Here is a 20133-nt window from a genome sequence, read left to right as displayed (position 1 = left end):
TAACAACTCAGCATGTGACATATAGTTTCCCTTAGGGAAATCATGTGACTACAAACAACGCAGCCACTTGAGCAAAGCTTCAGCCAACGGGGCAGCGCATTTACCAGATACGGCAATCGCCGACGACAAACAATCCGCAATCACCGGTGAACAAACACTGGCAGACATCGGCGCGGGGCGGAGTATTTTCGCTCTCAGACATCACCACTGGTGGAGTACCTGGTATCAGCCAGCTGATACAACGCCGTGTATAGCCTCACCGCGAACTGGTAAACTCCCCGGCGTATCAGGTAATGCAGCAGTTCCATAGAGATTCTGCCAGCGTCTCGCATATATATGGAGGCTCGCATACGAGTCTGTCGATTGCGTAAAGGAAGGGTATATGGAGGTTCTTTTCTAAGAGTTCGTACGTGACGATTCCGTGTGGTGAAGCCATGTGTCGCATCGAACACATGGACGCCATATTGCGGTTGGGGAGGGGAGGAGATGCGTAGTACGCAGGCAGTCCGAGGTGTGGGGGGAGGGAGGGAGGGGAGGGATGACCTTAGCCCCATTACCTGCGCCGCGTCCCAGTCCCGTTGTGATGGGGGAGGGGGAGGGGAGGGAGGGACTTCCTGCGCAGTACGCACATTTGATGCGGTCAGTGGGACAGCGAACACGGAAGGAGCCACGTACACGGTCCACATATGTACCGCTGCCAAGGTTTTGTCCGAATCGTCTCGATACAGCTGTTGGAATCGGCAAACGGAATTGCCAACGCCACATTTGCTAAGAAGGTGATGACAGGGCTGCTGAAGGTAGAGCCATATATATCGTATGCTATGCCATGTTATCGCACATTTCGCGTTTATAACACATGCGTACCGTTTTATAACGAGCAGTAAACCCTGATATTGCGAATTATCATGGTTACCACCATACTAAGCCATTTCAACCGTAACCACACATAAAATTACGCTATCAGACATAATATACTGTGGTATCGCACGCAATACAGCACGCATTGGTACAGATCAGTGATCGTATTAGCATACATCGCCAACTCGCGAAAGGCGTCCAATTTTCCATGCGGCAGCTGCGTCGCGACTAGTCGATCATATGGGTCTCACTGGGATAATTTATCACAACGTCACCGACTCCAGTAGGACTCCAGTTAGACACCAGGAGATTTTGCCAGAGTGTCGCGATAATTTAGATCATTGTGAAGGCGGTTCCCAAGTACAGCGCTCCCCTGTGCATGGCTTTTTGGTTGTTGCCCTATTTCTCCTTCCTTCAACCGCAGGTTAACGGACTGCAAAGGTTGACTTAACAACCAACATGCGTAGAGAAACGGATCAGGGATTGGACATGCACGGCTCGAGGCAACAAAAACGTACTACACCAGCTACCAGACTTGTCAAAACGACACCTCTTCGCAAATTTGGCATGTGTACGTATGCTGTGAAAAAGTATTTATTCACGACCTACTGTGCTTCTGTGTACTGTGTTCACTTGTGGCGTGCTTATAGTGCTGCGGTTATAAGAAAATTCAAAGTGTGTCTTAACAATGCTGTCAGAATATTCTTTGGCTACTCCAGGTTCTGTAGCGCTTCGTCTATGCATGTGTGTGAAGGATTAGATAATTTTGACGTGATGTACCGAAAAGCAGCATGGAGTTTCATGCAGCGTTTAGATGCATCCACCAACGCGATCATCAATGTCCTGGTTGACAGTGACATACGCCGGCGATCACCGCTAAGAGCGGCATGGAATGATGCTCTGGGAGTGCCATGAATCTTCATGTTATGTAGCATTGGACTAAGTGTCTGTAAATACAAAGTTCTCTCTCTCTCTCATAAGTCAACTGGTCAGTTCCACTGAAAGGCGTGAAAGGAGTCAGTTCCGCTGAATGGTGAAAAGGTGCACAGCGCCTCATGAGTGACAGTCCAGGCGCAGATAGCACTTAACTAAATTCAGGTAATGGGCTCCGAGGTGTAGCTGGTTTAACGAGCTGCCTGTTCTTCGAAAGGTTCTCGGAAAGGTTCTCCGAACAGCGGCTTTTTACGCGCTTTTTGGTCATCTCACTTGACTCTCGTCGGTATATTTATTTTGCGTAAATACTTTTTCCAGTCCGAAAGAGGGTACAGAAATGACATATCCCTCCTCCCCTCCCCCCCCCCGATCGACTAACGCTTTTCCTCTAAAGGTTAGAGGCTATTCAAAGAACAAACTCAGGACAACGAAACAGCTGGTAAGAACCCCATCGCTCGGCTGTTCGTGGTCATTATGGGATCAAATGACAGTTCATGACGGAATTTAGCAGCTAACACAATCAGGCATGGTCAAACCAGCGACAGAGCTGCTATCATGTCACGCCTATCGTGAATTTCTCGGCACAAGCGGGGAACAAAACAACGAGTCTCTCACGAACGAAGCATAACCCACAATATCGCTGTTCAAGATACAGCGGCTCAACAGTAAACGAAGCAGATGTAATATGCTGTAATCATATCGATATTTTTCTTCTTCACATCTGGGCCTCGTTTCATAAAACTCTGCCGTAACTTACACCTTTCCGTAATTCACACCCTTTCAAACTACGGAGCGCAAATAAATTCGTTTCACAAAGCCACAACTGGGCCTCGTTTCATAAAACTCTGCCGTAACTTACACCTTTCCGTAATTCACACCCTTTCAAAACTACGGAGCGCAAATAAATCCGTTTCACAAAGCCACAACTGGAATTGTTTACACCTCCGTAACTAAGCACATTTGCGTAGTTACCGTAATTTATCAAGCGTCCTACAAATTACAATTTCATGTCAACACTTATTTTTTTACGAGAATTTATAAAACAATTATGTTGAATTTAAATCTTAAAAATTATGTATGAAAAAACAAAATTGATATTGATGACCATCCTTTATTAAAACAATATATTAAAAACAGCAGAAAGCCAGCTTAGCAGAAGTGCCTAACTACGAAAGTGGCGCGGCGCGGCGAATAAACAAAATTCCGATAGTGGCCACAAAAAGCGACTGGTACAGAAGATTTGCAGTTTCTTTTTCTCATTTTGGCTGTTCTTTCTTCCTCACCGGGCTCAACATTATAAAATATATTACAAATTAGCTTCGAATCTTCACATTAATTCAAAATCACGCAACATTTTTGTGCGTAGTTTACACCACTGATATCAAGAGCTTGATAAAATATTTGGCGTTAATTACGTCGTTTTATGAAACCCAAATGGCATCAATTGGTCCGGAATCGAGCATTTGCCGTAAATGAAGCTCCGTACTTTCGATGGCGTGAATTACTCCGGTCTCCGGCTTTATGAAACCGAATTGGCATCAAATACGCCAAATCTGGCATAATTGACGGAACGCCGTAAGTAATTCCTTTTATGAAACGAGGCCCTGGAATTGTTTACACCTCAGTAACTAAGCACATTTGCGTAGTTACCGTAATTTATCAAGCGTCCTACAAATTACAATTTCATGTCAACACTTATTTTTGTTTAATTGTCGGAACGCCTCTTGGATGTAGGGCATTGTTTCAACTTGAATATTTGTATGTTGGTGACCTTAAGCCCTAGTGTAAAGACAAAAGAAACCAGACTGACCTCCAGATGATGTGAAGACGATGCTGTAGTCGACGATGATGAGGAGAAGACGACGAAGAGAGGACGACGAAGAGAAGTGTGCACAAATTTTCGGCCCTAGGCCATCCTCAGGTGATGAGAGGGGAGGTAGAGGTAAGGAGGGGGAGGAAGACCACCTCCGACGGTCGCCGCGGCGAGGCACCAACTGACGCCAGACGGAGGTTTGAAATGACACCAGTTGGCGCGCGAGGTGACCTGCAGCGCCACCTGTCTCGGTAGGCCATCTGTCGGTCACCGTTCGGACTGGCAACTCCTTCAGCCGCCGGTTATAATATCGGCCATGATGTGGTTTGGGTGTTCAGCGATGGTCTGCGGTCTCGAATAAATAGCGATTCTGCGATTTTCCTGTTTGGGCCGTCTTTGCATACCGTCAAGATGTTGATGCGGAAGCAGTTGGTGATGTCTGTTTGTTCGTTTGGGTGGCAGGTAGTCATGTGGTCGCCGAGGGGAGTGTCCGGGTTTCTGTGCCGCGCGTCTCGGAGGTGCTCGTTAAATCTCAGTCGCACGCTTCGTCTTGTCTCTCCGATATAAATATTCCGCGTCTTTACTTTTTCACACAGCTCACAGGCTATCTCATAGACCACATTTTTTGTGTGACACCTGCCACCCAGACCGCTCATACAAGTCGCGCATTTGCGACCCCCTCCAGGGCAGGGGGGCGGTTCCAGAGCGGAGCGCACTAGGCTCTTTTTGAGGCTATTGTCGTTTTTCCACGCCACTTGGAATGCCAGCCCTGACGCCCGGACTGTGCCCTGGATTTTGTGAGCGAGCGAGTCATCGATGAATGGCAGTGAGATGAATGTTCGGTCATCTTGGCGCCGCCGCGCCCGGCTCTGTTCGTTCTGCCTTTCCCGAGGTATCGACATCACCTGGGCCGTAGAGGAACGAACCAGACGCGGCGGGTAACCGTTTGAGATGAACAGATCTGTCACCTTGGCGACACTCCGGTCCCTTGCGGCGGGGTCAGATGACAAACGCACCGCTCGTTTCAGCTGTGCCTTCAGCACAGACTTTTTCATCTGAGCGGGATGAGCAGAGTCATATGGCATAATGATTGGGGCTGCCATGGGTTTGTAGTAGAGTTCAGTTTGGTAGGTGCCATCTGGGTGGATTGTGACCAAAGTGTCTAAGAATGGTAACTGTCCTCCGTTCGTATCTGAGCGCTCAGCTGTGAATGTGATCGACGGGTGTACGGTGTTGATGAAGGTTCTGCGACACCTGAGCGAGCGTCATTTCAGCGAACGACATTTGAGCGAAGCCTTTTCAGCGATTATCAATTTAAGCGATTGACTTTTTCAGCGATTGCCAAGTCGGCGAATTCAATCACAGCGAATATCAACTTAAGCGAGGACCAGAATCAGCGAAACCAGATTGAGCGAATATATGGAGGTCAATGGGGTACCAATTGAGCGAATACAGTTACAGCGAAACCGAACGCGACGGAAGTCAATCATTTGCTACTTTTCGGGAATTCTCGCCCTTGGAATACCCGCTTGGTAGGTATGTGTCATGCTTCAAGCTGCGCGTGGCAAATTAAAAATTTGTTTTTAAGATTGGAAACCAGAAAAAATATCTGGCTTCATTCTGCAACTTTGATCTGGAAATGTGGAACGTGAGAGATAGGACGACGGAAGGAATGCCAAGGACCAATAATAAACTCGAGGGATGGCACAGGGGGATCCAGTCTATGTTTCAGGGACCTCGCCCAAATATCTGGAAATTCGTATGTTGCTTGGGGCCAAGAACAAATTTTACAACATGGGGAACTGATCAAAATTAAAGCGGTTCAGACATTAAGCTCCAATTAAATTTGAAGGTTGATGTCTGAACTTTGAACGTGACATCCGCCATCCAGTTCCGGATAACCATGAAAAGTTCCGGAAACATTCGTCGCACGTACGCTCGCAAAAGTAGAAAAAAAAACACCGTTGCGGGACGATGAAGTGTTTCGCTGAAATGACAGTCGCTCAAACTGTAGTCGACGAAATAGATGTCGCTGAAACATAGCTTTCGCTTAAATTGATAATCGCTTTATTTGATAATCGCTCAATTTGATATTCGCTAAGTTGCCAGTCGCTGAAAGTGGTTCGCTCAAATGACGTTCGCTCAAATGACACTCGCTAAACTCGCTCGCACCGGTTGATGAACTGTAAGTACGCGTCCAGTTCCTCTGCTCCGTGCGGCCACACTCCAAATACGTCATCGATGTATCTGAGGTAGAGGGTGGGTTGCAGGCGGGGTGAGCTCAGAATACGCTCTTCTACCTTTCCCATGAATACCACCGCCAGTGGAGGAGCGACGCGGCTGCCCATCGCAATTCCCCTCGTTTGTCGGTAGTACCTGTCACCGAATCGAAGGTAATTGTTGTTAAGGCAGTGAGAGAGAAGCGTCTTAACATCGGTCAGTGTCAGACCGAACATACAGACCGAACATACAGTAAATGAAGCGATCGAGACAGCCACTGAACTCCTAGAGAGGCATGCAGACAACATCTGTATGTTCGGTCTGACACTGACCGATGTTAAGACGCTTCTCTCTCACTGCCTTAACAACAATTACCTTCGATTCGGTGACAGGTACTACCGACAAACGAGGGGAATTGCGATGGGCAGCCGCGTCGCTCCTCCACTGGCGGTGGTATTCATGGGAAAGGTAGAAGAGCGTATTCTGAGCTCACCCCGCCTGCAACCCACCCTCTACCTCAGATACATCGATGACGTATTTGGAGTGTGGCCGCACGGAGCAGAGGAACTGGACGCGTACTTACAGTTCATCAACACCGTACACCCGTCGATCACATTCACAGCTGAGCGCTCAGATACGAACGGAGGACAGTTACCATTCTTAGACACTTTGGTCACAATCCACCCAGATGGCACCTACCAAACTGAACTCTACTACAAACCCATGGCAGCCCCAATCATTATGCCATATGACTCTGCTCATCCCGCTCAGATGAAAAAGTCTGTGCTGAAGGCACAGCTGAAACGAGCGGTGCGTTTGTCATCTGACCCCGCCGCAAGGGACCGGAGTGTCGCCAAGGTGACAGATCTGTTCATCTCAAACGGTTACCCGCCGCGTCTGGTTCGTTCCTCTACGGCCCAGGTGATGTCGATACCTCGGGAAAGGCAGAACGAACAGAGCCGGGCGCGGCGGCGCCAAGATGACCGAACATTCATCTCACTGCCATTCATCGATGACTCGCTCGCTCACAAAATCCAGGGCACAGTCCGGGCGTCAGGGCTGGCATTCCAAGTGGCGTGGAAAAACGACAATAGCCTCAAAAAGAGCCTAGTGCGCTCCGCTCTGGTACCGCCCCCCTGCCCTGGAGGGGGTCGCAAATGCGCGACTTGTATGAGCGGTCTGGGTGGCAGGTGTCACACAAAAAATGTGGTCTATGAGATAGCCTGTGAGCTGTGTGAAAAAGTAAAGACGCGGAATATTTATATCGGAGAGACAAGACGAAGCGTGCGACTGAGATTTAACGAGCACCTCCGAGACGCGCGGCACAGAAACCCGGACACTCCCCTCGGCGACCACATGACTACCTGCCACCCAAACGAACAAACAGACATCACCAACTGCTTCCGCATCAACATCTTGATGGTATGCAAAGACGGCCCAAACAGGAAAATCGCAGAATCGCTATTTATTCGAGACCGCAGACCATCGCTGAACACCCAAACCACATCATGGCCGATATTATAACCGGCGGCTGAAGGAGTTGCCAGTCCGAACGGTGACCGACAGATGGCCTACCGAGACAGGTGGCGCTGCAGGTCACCTCGCGCGCCAACTGGTGTCATTTCAAACCTCCGTCTGGCGTCAGTTGGTGCCTCGCCGCGGCGACCGTCGGAGGTGGTCTTCCCTCCCCCTCCTTACCTCTACCTCCCCTCTCATCACCTGAGGATGGCCTAGGGCCGAAAATTTGTGCACACTTCTCTTCGTCGTCCTCTCTTCGTCGTCTTCTCCTCATCATCGTCGACTACAGCATCGTCTTCACATCATCTGGAGGTCAGTCTGGTTTCTTTTGTCTTTACACTAGGGCTTAAGGTCACCAACATACAAACACTTATTTTTTTACGAGAATTTATAAAACAATTATGTTGAATTTAAATCTTGAAAATTATGTATGAAAACACAAAATTGATATTGATGACCATCCTTTATTAAAACAATATATTAAAAACAGCAGAAAGCCAGCTAAGCAGAAGTGCCTAACTACGAAAGTGGCGCGGCGCGGCGAATAAACAAAATTCCGATAGTGGCCACAAAAAGCGACTGGTAGGGGAAGTTGGGGGAACGCCGAATACTTTTTTTCTGACGCCTGTAGCACGCAACGTAGACAACATAAGCTATTCTTGTTGGCGTCATTTGAGAGGCCAGTCGTTTGCCTTTCAAACATACCAGGCGCATTTGATGAATTCGCATACCGTTAAGCACACAAACTAAGAATATCAAAGAAGTGACTTTTTCGGCGTTGCCCCGGACTGCGGGGAAAGCCGAAAATGGGAAAAATGATCTACGGGGAATGCCGACATTGATGTTTTGCCATTTTATCTCAAACTTTATCCAGAATTCATCAAAGCTGACACGCGTTTAAGATCTTGAGGACGCTTGGTGCACACTGGAAGTTATAATTGTGTGATGCCAGGTAAATGCCAGGTAAATCATTCCTTATAGGTAACAGGCCGTTGTGTCGGTTGAAAGTGTAATTTGTGTGGCTAAAAATACGCGTTGCTATTCTACAGCAGTAAAGTCCATGTAGCGTGCTTTAACGTGCGTAATTGCACGTTTTCGGCATTACCCCAGCCAGCCATACTTTCATTTGCAGGCCCATTACTTTTCAACGTGCTGTATAAATTTCAAATAGGCAGCACACTTATGCAAAGACATGCTGAAGATTACTTGACCGAATTGGCCAGACAAACGGTAGCATAATGAGTAACAAATGCAGCTTCAAAGGCGCATGTAGTACAAGGGAAACGTACCTTGAAAACGCTCTTGGCGCCCTCACAGCCGAAGTTTTCCGAATGACGACTCGTAACAAACATGCGATAATTGTAGTCACTTAAGATTCAGAGCATCACTGACAGGTGGCATTCATGTCGTACAGTTTTCGAAATATCTCGAATTTCGGCTTTGCCCCAACTCCGGCATTGCCCCAACTTCCCCTACAGAAGATTTGCAGTTTCTTTTTCTCATTTTGGCTGTTCTTTCTTCCTCACCGGGCTCAACATTATTAAATATATTAAAAATTAGCTTCGAATCTTCACATTAATTCAAAATCACGCAACATTTTTGTGCGTAGTTTACACCACTGATATCAAGAGCTTGATAAAATATTTGGCGTTAATTACGTCGTTTTATGAAACCCAAATGGCATCAATTGGTCCGGAATCGAGCATTTGCCGTAAATGAAGCTCCGTACTTTCGATGGCGTGAATTACTCCGGTCTCCGGCTTTATGAAACCGAATTGGCATCAAATACGCCAAATCTGGCATAATTGACGGAACGCCGTAAGTAATTCCTTTTATGAAACGAGGCCCTGGTTACCAAGACGTATAAAGTGCATACTGCATAGTGCACACGTCTGATTTTAGGCCAACTGATAATCAAAACAACATGCTCACCGATCTCCCTCCCGGGCCTCCCCTCGCCTTCCCTCCCATGCGTGTCCTGTAACGGTACCTCCCCCCTCGTCAGACAGGATGGAGGTCGCTCAACTGGAGTGGGCCTCCAATCGACCACACCCTTCCCAGACACATCCGGCAAGTGTAGCCAGACCAGGATCAGGATCAGGATACGATCGGATCGGACGCAGCCCACAGAGGGGCGTGGATAACAGCACCCGGCTCCTCCGATGCTCATTTGACCCACCACATGACCGCACCAAGGTCACCCAACTGTAGAGATGACTCACGGAACTTATCTGACCGATGATGAGCGTTGGCGAATATCTCGCAAAACGCTGTCAGGATTGATTTGAAAGGGTATGTGCTGCTCCGCTACTTGATCGGCACATGAGTCACGGGTAGCACGTGACACGTCATTGGCCATGAAACTTCAATGAGCGTGAGAGCACGTAGGACTTCTGACGTAGTACATCGCACTCCTGCCCGGTAGCCCGGTGCCACGGGGGCGAGACGTGTCGGAACACGTCGCGCCACGTGGGGGAATGCCTATCCCAAACGCACCGCCCCGAGGTCCGTTCAGGCGGCCCTCGGGTAGTGGACGGTGTGTCGGTCGGGACATGCTAAAACTTGTCGAAATTGGGGCATCGACGGACCAGGGAGTGACGGAATGTATGGCGTCACGCAGTGTGTTATTGGTTAAATATCCTTCCGTCGCCAAAATCAAGGTAAACTACGCCACAGAAAACAATTATTTGCACTCTGCAGAATCGACGAACGATGACGTTGAGATGAGCAGCATGTATTTATTACTGGTGCGCCGCCAAAATCTATAAAAATTTCGCAGTTCGCTGGTCTTCTCCAGTTTCGCGTGCAATGATGCGGCGCCAGAAGCATCAATGTGATGTCGACAAATCACAATGATCTGTGCACTCAGCTGCCCAGTTGACACATCCGCCATCAATCCTCATGACTTAAATTGAAATGAATAGCGATTTAAGCAACGGGCGAACAACAAACAAGGCCATTAATCATGGAGCTTTCAGCTTTGAACACAGAGCCTGCTGTGATGAAGATAATCAGTGCCATTGGTCATACTGCGCACAACCGTCTGATAGCTAGGTATCCCGATTAGAAAGAAAATGACGAAATGCAACATGTCCAATCAATAATACACGGAAAAAAACACTCCCGTAATCGTATTGCAAACGTCAGTGCTCACCAAATTAGCACGCTAAATATAGGCGTCTGGTTGCAGGTTGCTAAATTTGCAGTTCGTCTTTCCACATTTTCCGCAACTGCGCACGCGGCGCAAAGCGTGGACCTTCTGAGCAAGGTGCGCTCCAGTGTTAGTGTGACGCAGCGGAGTGGCCTTGTCCCACAATTTCCCGGCCCGTGGCGTAAGCGGTCGCCGACGCAGGGCTCTCTCCCACGCCCGTCCGGCCGGACTGCTGGTCAGCTGCGCCACTGGGGAGGCCGGCAGGGTCAGGTCGATGCCACCAGCTCCGTCATCAGGCACAGGGTCAACGCCACCGCCACTGCTGGTCAGCGTCACTGGACCGGGCACTGCCACCGGCCGGCAGCAGGCGCATCATGGCAATGTATTTAACAATAAACTCCAGCGCGCCCAAATACTAGTAAACCAACCACAGCTTCGGAAAACGGGATATTTCACTCGTCCGTGGTGGTAGCGCGCATTCAGCCTTTGACAAATTATTGGTGGTGAGACCGGCGATCGAAGTCATTAGACATCTGGGTCAACCCCGACTGAAGGGCACGAGCGAGGGTTACGTCTGCCTTCCCGTGACCCTGGTCGCCTCCTCCGAAAAGGTCACGGCCCTCAAACAAAAGTGTAGCAAAGTGTACTTCCGCCAGAGCGCGTATACAACATCTTCCGTTCAAGCTAATGCCAGCAATCACAACGGTTGAATGGTTGAATGAAGTAGAAATCCCGTGCCAGCAAATGAGTTACGTGATGTTCACACAAATGACAAACTGCGATACGCCAGCAGAAAAATAAACAGCCAACGAAATCTGACGGGGAACAAAACCACAGGCCGTTTCACACCACTAGATCACGACAGGCGTCATGGACCTACATCCGACATTACCATTATCATCAAGCATTCAATTTCACAGCCAGGACGTACCAAGTTTTAGAGGCAAATCCGTGGGAAGTCAGGCTTGAATCATATAAATAGTAGCGGAGAAACACCTTCCATTAAGGGGGGCGCTGCCGACTTTTGGTCCCATTCTTTCCATGCAACGCCCATAGGGCTAATGTTAAAATACCAAAATCAAGGGGACACGGTGCCCCGGTGCCCCCCCCCCCCCCGTTCCGCTGCCTATGCATCTAAGCTCCATACCAGTCCATGGTTGAAAGAGCAGGAGACCATATCATGACCTCGAGTTCCTTTTACGTTGATGTGCTAAGTGCGTGCCAAGACGTCAGCAAAAACTGAGCAGGCTGAGGAGTTGGGGAGTTTTCATGGCCCTGACATTTTTTCATAAATGAAGTTATGCGCGCTCATTTTTCCATTAAGTCCACTCTGCGCTGCACCTCTCAAATGAATGCAACTGGGGCGCTTTTAGGCCGGATTTTCCGGTGTGGGATGCTCTGCCGCGAGCTGCGTAGTAGGTCAATGGAACTAAGCGATATAGGGGTGACAGCATACTGTCAAGTGTGTAAAATATTCATGACATATCACAGTGTGCATTGGGACGGTGATGGAGGGAGAAAAAGAGAGGAAGGAGGGAAAGTGAGAATGGCGAGTAGCAGAAACAGAAGCGGAGGGAGGAGCTATTGAAAACAGGATGGGGATACTGGGAAAACCGTCCGCTGTTGTTCACAACAATCGATAAAAGTATCAAGGAGAAACGGTACGGCGATTACAGTACGTGTCTCGCCTAATTCAATTGCCGATTTTTCAGCTACGAACAATAAACAACAACATTCCACATGGGCAGCAGTCACTCGGCCTTTCCTGACAGCGCTCCTTTCTGTTTCTGAAGAGAAACCCTTTCAGAGCCCACCGTAGTGAAGCATCGCCTTATCCTGGCCGGGGACAGAAGTCGCCTTATCGTTTCGCGGGAAACTCGAGGGCTCAGCGGTGTGATAAACAGTTCTCCGGATATAGCTCAACTCGTCCTGTCAGCCAGCCTAGCGACGCGGGCTCGGCAACAGGGGCCACTCGCAGGGGGCGGCAGACGGAGGCGATCAGGGCCCCGAACCGGTACCGACTACCTGGGCTGGCAATATAATGGTGGGTTGCTGGGCGTACTCCACCCCGAGCAGCGACCCCACAGGACCCCCACGTGGACACGGCTGGGGGTGTTGGGTGAAGAGCTCAGCAAGGGAGAACGGGAGCGGGCTTTGGGCTGTTGCTGAGGAGGTCAACTGACCCCGGTGTCTATGGCCCAACCCTGTGACCCAATGACCTTAGCTGTCACCGGCGGCAGCACAGGGAGCGAGCCAGAAATGGACTGAGCTTACCCCATCGCTTTATAAAGTGCGGACTTCCACTACTGAATGGGTTTATCAAATTCCCCAGTAGACACGTGCAAATTTATGGGCTACATTCCAGAAGCCGTACACAAATGACAGCGAATTATGCTTACGTTGGATTCATTCAGCTAGGACCCAGCACGAAACAGGAAGTCCACAACCGCAGCTGTACCACAGCATCGGTGCATCAGACCATAATTCTCACCTCATAAGTGTGGCAGCAGTTCGTTGGCCAAAGAATTATGTTTGCCACTTTGCCGGTCATTATGTCACAAATGACACAGAATAAATACGTTAATGTTGGAAATTAACACCATGCCGGTCCGCAGTTGTCGGCTTGAATTAGGGCCCGCTGAAATACGCCGCTAATCAGCTGGCGGCTGCAGTTCGTCCGGCCGCCATATGTCAGCGAGGTCAGCTAAGAGGTCACCGAGGTCAGCTAAGAGGTCAGCGAGGTTGGCTGAGGTCAGGAAGGTCAGCTCACTGCGCAATCAGGGGAAAACTACGAAAAGGAGTTCACAGGGTCCGACGAAAAGGAGTTCACAGGGTCCCTCAGTACGAAGACTTTGCGGCACACAACTAGAGGCTGTCCCGGCGCACCACGCGGTTGGTTCAATGCTGTCATGGTCCACGTGGCTTTACCGTCGTCCGTCGCCCTTGACCACACGGTACCCACGCCTCGGTTCGAATTGTGGGTCCGTAATATAAACAATACATTGAAGCCGGTCCCCTAAAACACGGCCTTCAGAAGGACGCAGACTTCAAACTACGGTATTGGAGCCTCGAGGGCACGGCCACATAAACTTGTGGTTCTGCGCACAACACCCAGTGAAGCCAATGTCCGGCCAGGTCCAGGCAAACGCACACGGGGGTCACCTTGTGCACAGGCACGCGCGTCACCGCGAAGGGGGGGGGGTCCGGTCCAGAGCACTGGGTGCGCGCGTGTTCGCTCGCCCAGAAGAAGTGACGAAGGTCGTTAGGTCGTCGTCTCGGGGGGGGGGGGGGGGATCTTGTGTCTGGTTCGTAACCGTTTTGTTAGAAGCATTGCAGATGTGTAATTGCGACGTACATGTTACCGAAATATAAAATGACGTTTATCAACGGGAACCGACGAGAGAGAAATGGGCTGCTGCCGTTTTCTGCACTGGAAAGAGCGTAACATGTGCTGCTTTTCTTTTCTCCCTTGCCCTTTCATTCAAGTTCGAACCGTGTTCGGGGCAATTAGTTCAGCGATGTGGGCATTTCACCTTGCTGGACCAGACTGCAGGAATTATGACCTGCGGCTCCTTAGCAAATAAGTTGTGATGAATTTAACCTTCAAATGGCGAGCCACTGTTAGACTAGTGGCAGCAGCACACGAATCTATTTTTAGGTCAACGATTACAGTAATCAGGATGATAAATAGAGCCGGTGAGATAAAAATAGAATGAGCACGGGATACGATTGTTGGGATACGAGATAAGGGCTCCGATTCTCACTGCGTGGTTTTCATCAGCGAGACGTCAAAGCAATCGGCAGCTGTGTAATATTCCCAGAAAAATCGGTGAAGTGGGCGCCAGAAGTCGGACAATCAGAAGAGGGGCGTTGATAAAGACTGAACAATCGCGTTCGAGGGGCGTTGGTGCAGCGATTGGGGGCGTCGGCGCAGGATGAGTATCGGCAAAGGGCGGTGAAAATTGTTACTCCTCAGCGATAGAAGAAGAGACACCTCAGTCAGACTACCTCACTGTGAGCAAACCCCAGTCCGCTCCATCTCAACTCGACTGCTATTGACATATCGACTACCGATGCATCCCGGATCTGGCGCACGACTCCATAAAACTTTCAAACGCCAGAAAAGTTCGGGGCTGTCACAGTATGGCCATCTCACAGTCGGTGGCCGGTTCGATGGCCATTTCACAGTCGTCTGGACAGAGGCTCATAGAGTCCAATGTCCATAGTACGTGACACCTCGGACAGTGGACGCTCGCACCGTCCAACGCCCAAGCCGTTCCATCCATTACAGAGAGCGGCAACAGTTCATCTCGTTTTCACTCTTCCCAAAAAGAAAAGAAGACACGCCACAGTGCGCCAGCTCCGATCTCACAAAAACCCGTCCGCTAGCTCTGACACCTCGGGAATACCCGTGAGACATGAGCCGGCTTTGACCTCGTGAGTAAATTGCCCATAAACCAGCTCTAACTTCGGAAGCAAACAACGCCCCAGCTCCAGCCTCGGCAGAAACCTCTGCATCACTATTCTCCGCGTGAGCACACCTGCATCCCGGGGCCGGGAATGTCTGATGTGGCAAACAGCGTCGGCACACGGGCGGCGGTAGCCTGTTTACTGCTCCGAGGGGCGGGCCATCGCCGCGGGCCACCTCCGCGCTCCGGTGCCGCGTGGTGGGCGGAGGGAGGAGGAGGCACACAGGGCATTTGAATGTGGCGCCAACGAGGTCGGCCGCGGGCGGCGAAGAAATGGCGCGAAACAGCCAAGGTGAAGGGCTGAGGATGGCGGAGAGATTTGAAGTAAATAATTATGCTAGGAGGCGGTTCACGATGAAAGTAAAGCAAGGCGGGGTAGGCATGATAGGAGATGAATAATTCAATAGTGCACAGTGCAGTATCTAACGGGTAAGAAATCTATTCCATGCGCAAGATCCAGTGAAAAATTAGGCTTCAAAACTTTGGCCGTACGGCCTAGCTTCTCGACGCCGCTGTAGTCAAGTAGATCACCCCCTCTAGGCCCACCTTTGGCCCTCTCCCCTCCCTCCCGTCCCCATAGGCATGTAGCAGGTCGGAACATGTCAGGGGGTGTCACTCTCCCCTGTATCGATCTACCCCAGTCCCGCCGCGGCCCCGCGCCCGACGGTGCACGACCTCACGGGCTTCCTGTTCAGATCCGCCAAATTAATCCACCTCATAACTCCCCGAGCTACCGCGCGTTTGTCCAGCACGCTGTCATACGTCTTCCCAATGTGTTGGTATTACACCGAAGTAAGCCAACCCCGCCACACTGCGGCGGAGACACTGCGAAACGTGGCGAAACGTCTCGCGACGCGCGGCGAGTGGCCACGGGTCAACGCGCCCGACCGGCCGGGTTGATGACCCGGCGTCGGAACGACGTTCAAACTGCGTCATTCTGCCGCCGCCGCCGCCGTCGGGCTTTCCCAGCCGTCTGAATTCGCTCCGCGGGTACGGCATCCCTCATCAGAGTTCATCATAGAGCGGGGTGAGGTCGGGCTATATCACACAATTTAAAGGGACCATCCCACCTTAACATTAGTTTTGAGTTGAGATAGCCAAGTTTGCGGCCAGGCTCAGAAATCACCATTTATCCTGGTCGCAACCCCCGCAGCTTTATGGTGTTCAAGAAATTTCTTCCCTTTACTTGCAGGGTGGGACCAGCTTAGTCCCTATCTCTTAACCATTAGCGGTTTTTTGATGACGTCAGCAGTCATTTCAACGCCCGCCATTCCTTGAACCCGAGTTTTGCTGACCTTGAGCTCCCTTTTTTATCAACGTGAAATCCGTCGTCGGCACTGAGAAAGCCTATTGCTTTCATTTTAATTTGAATATTAGAAGGTACCCACCACTGGAACTTGGACTGATATTATACCAAGGCCGAAGATTACTTTTACCATGATGATCAAGCTGCCTGCTATATCTGGAGCTTGGTGTTCAACTTCAACATGGAATAAAAAACAAAATATCAAAGCAAACTGGATATGGTACTGCAAGTTAAAGTCCAAAGAAATTTGAAGAGCTGACAATTGACATTAATTCTTTTCCTGCAAGGTTTCCATATGGAGATCACACCATGAAGAAATATTTTTGATGTTAACAGTTGAAAGGGGATTGATCTTCCAGTTTTGACGAAAGACGCTGCTGACTGTCTTTGGAAAAGGATGTCGGCATGAGGTGCAATTGTGCTTGTGAAGTGGTTATAACTGGTCTTTTCACAGTATTAAATTAAATGTGCCATTGCAGCCAAGTGTGTTATCATGTAAGGTAAAATCAAAACTACAATGTTGGTTTTACGAGCATTGAGAAGGCTGGTAGGTAACACCTGCCTGTGCTCTTAAATCATGCTGCCAAAGTATTCTAAATTAATTTTATCATACACTTTTGTTGTCCAGAATGGTTGCACTATTGTTTGGTATCATATTATTCCATGTAAATATGGTATTGTAAAGTCTGACCAACATGCTACCAGATTTGAAGCTGATACGTTACCTAAGTACCTGTTTTTTACTGGCGTGGTGAATGTCACCTGGATTTTGTTTTGAGGTGCAGACCTAGTAACTCTGACTACATGGGTTTGAAGCTATTATCTATTCTGTTTTTACTGGCCTGGTGAATGGCGACTGATGTTGTCCGTGGATGGCACTGAAACAAATTTTGAGTGTCATGTACAGTGTTTTAATACAATGCTGGGGGCTGAAAGTTGTCTTGTTTAGAGTGGTGAAAGTTCAGGATATGCCAGCCACCATGGTGGGTCAGTGTTAATGTGTTGCAGTCAGTTCGGCTTCGGCAAGCACACGGATGGGCATACGCATCAAGACCTGCTCTGCCATACTTTAAGCCAATTTAAACCTAGGTAAGTCTTTTCTTTTTTTCTGCCAAAAGCTATGACATTGTGAATTTCAGTGCTGTGGCCTGTGTGTAGCTTTCAGGAAAGCAATTCTAAATAAAGCTCTGATAAAGTGCAAAATCAGCAATGCAGCCCTCTATTACATTTTCTACAATATCTTACTTGTTCCTTGCATGGAGAGAAAAATGCAATGTTATGAATTTGTTTATTCACATAATTTGACAAGCATGCAGTTACCTGCTACTATCACTGCACAAAACAGAGCAGAAAACATCAGTTGATCAAACACAAGACACAACAGAAGTTTACAACATAGGGCTGCCGAACCTGCTTCCTCCCACCACAGTTGATGCCATTTCCTAGCCTGGCTTGATGTGAGCACTGAATAGCTGCTTTGTCTAATTACAGCTCACTACCATTCAAGTTAAACTACTCTCTTTAAAGTAAGAGTGAGAGCGTTCAGTGTTCATAGCAGCTCGACAGACGACAGACAACAAACATCTTGACAAACCAACCAGTATTTGATTTGGCTAATGATTTATGTGCCTGTTGTATCATGGCCAAACTACTTTAACAGCAATAATCCCTGTTTCATCTTGATCTTGCTTTTAATTCCATTTGAACTCAGATCTTGAAACAATCATCTGAAGTGATATCAGATACTGGCTTCTGTTTCTCTTGAAAGCAAGTTAAAACAACAATGATAAACTAAGGCAGGAGATGTGAGTTGTGGCAGTAGATTTTTGATTCAACATATGTCAACCTTATATTGCTTGAGACCTCTGTGACAGACAAACAAATATTTATAGTTTTTTGATAGTTTGGATTATTGGCTTGATTTAGACCTTGACTTTGAAATCACATAAATGTCATGGTACCCGAACGAATCCTCGCATGACATTTCTTCGTCCGCATTTCTTCGTCTACAAATCTTCGTCGGTGCATTTATTTGTCCATCAATGCTTACTCTTGCATATATTTGCGTTGAAGAAGAAATGCGAGCCGATTTTCATATACCCTGATGCGAGACAAAGTAATGCGATACGAATAAATGCCCTGACGAAGATTTGCAGACGAAGAATTGCGATACGAAGAAATGCCATAAGAAGAATTGTCCTGGAATCCTTTATTGGCCATTATATATTGACCTTGATAAGATAAACGCATCATTCGCGCAATATTTGTCGCACTTTGATACCAAACTATTGCTTCCAAATGCCGACGTAAAGAAAACCTTTATGTGACGTCATAGAAGCAGCGGAGTTCCCAAAAAGTAAACAAAAATAAAAGTCTTATATCTCGAAAACGGGTGAATATTTTCCGGTAAAATTTGGTAGATGTTCATTTTCGCTCTTTGTGATTCACGCTACATCACTTTTATGCCAATTCATTAACTTTTTTGAAGGTGGGAGGGTCCCTTTAACCGTCTCGCAGCCGTCTCATTGAGCCCCATCAAAAGGAAGACACCATCGCGTTAGCAAAAGACGTCATCAGAGGGCAGACACCTACAGACTTCATTATCAAATACGAAAAGCATTCAGACCTATCGAGTGCCACCACGCAGCCCAGCGCGACGTAGCCTTGCCTCCTGGAAAGACAGTCGGAGAGGGCGGAAGTAGCTAGTTCCGTAACGGAAACAACGCCATGCGACAAATACAGACGGACAACGGACGACGGACGACCCTGAATGAGAACTTACCTCGTCTAGCAGACGACGCCAAGTCCTTCAGAGACGATGTCAGGCCTCCTATATTTTCAGCTCGGGGCCACCGGAACCTACGGGGAAAAACCAGCTGGTTAGCGGGCGGACCGGAAGTAACAGAGTAAATAAACGGCTTCGCGGTAAATCAACCGTGAGCGGTCGTAATCGGCTCGAGACGTCATCAAATGTCGGTCAGGCTTTGCTGTACCACGCAGCATATCGTGCTTTTTAGAATTGCCCGATACGAAGTGAATATGCAAGAACCAAGAAACAGGCCACAGGGAACACGGTGTAAATGAATGAACGAATGAATGAATGAGTGAATGACGGTGCTTCATGAATGACGACCGCGACTATGAAAACACAATTACAAGCACCACGTCGAGTGTTAAATTCACTCATGAACAGCCAACGAACGAGAAGTGGTCCGGTTAGTGGCTCGGCGCACATCCGGGCCAAGACTCGGTGAAACCGACACAAGCAGCTGACGTTGCTTCAGTGAGAGAGTAAAGAAGCTCCAGCTTTCGAGCCGCGGCAGTGGGTCATGAAGATGTGCAAATAGTAGAGAAGGAACGCCTCATCATGCGTCAGTTTTTTTTCAGCCACGGCGCCGCACAAGAAACTGACCAGTCAAGGGAACGTTTCGCATTGCAAAATTGCAGACAGCGCAGGTCAAGGCATGCAGAAGGTGCACTGGGTCGTCTACAAGCTGAAAGACAGTCACACATACCTTAGGTCGTACGCAGCGACTCCCTAGGTTACTGCTGGCTATCTGTTTTCCCAAAAATCGTGAACACTCAGCTCAACCAAACGGGAGCTGTCCACACACGTCCACAGTCGCTCTCCAACTGAAAGTTCTGGCGCGCCGCCATAGGGGGCGCGCCGCACGCGCCGCCTGGCGGTCCCGCGCGCAACGCTGAATGATATTGACGAGCGGCGAGGCTCCGCCCATTTGGTGCGCTCAGCTCTCAAACACGGGACAACAAAACCTCATTTTACTCAAATCTCTACGCTATGTTTGATAATGCTTGTTTTGAAATAGATACCAAAATAGTTTTATAGTGGTCGCCTTACTATAAA

The 20133-nt window shown here is 48.8% G+C and overlaps 1 protein-coding gene across 2 annotated transcripts in view; it reads right to left on the bottom strand.

The window, feature by feature from the left end:
• LOC122391891 (growth factor receptor-bound protein 10-like) overlaps nt 1-19920 on the bottom strand; it is a 93709-nt gene extending 73789 nt beyond the window's left edge. For both annotated transcript variants that reach the window (XM_043386212.1, XM_043386213.1), the window contains exons 1-2: nt 19784-19920; nt 19051-19127 (exon numbers count right to left, since the gene is read on the bottom strand). The gene's annotated coding sequence lies outside the window, so the exon portion shown is untranslated. The remainder of the gene's footprint in view (nt 1-19050; nt 19128-19783) is intronic.
• Between the last annotated feature and the right edge of the window lie 213 nt (nt 19921-20133).

Source organism: Amphibalanus amphitrite, unplaced genomic scaffold, assembly GCF_019059575.1.
Source record: "Amphibalanus amphitrite isolate SeventyFive unplaced genomic scaffold, NRLGWU_Aamphi_draft 000460F_arrow, whole genome shotgun sequence".
NCBI lineage: Eukaryota > Metazoa > Arthropoda > Thecostraca > Balanomorpha > Balanidae > Amphibalanus > Amphibalanus amphitrite.
This window is presented reverse-complemented; position numbering and strand designations above follow the sequence as displayed.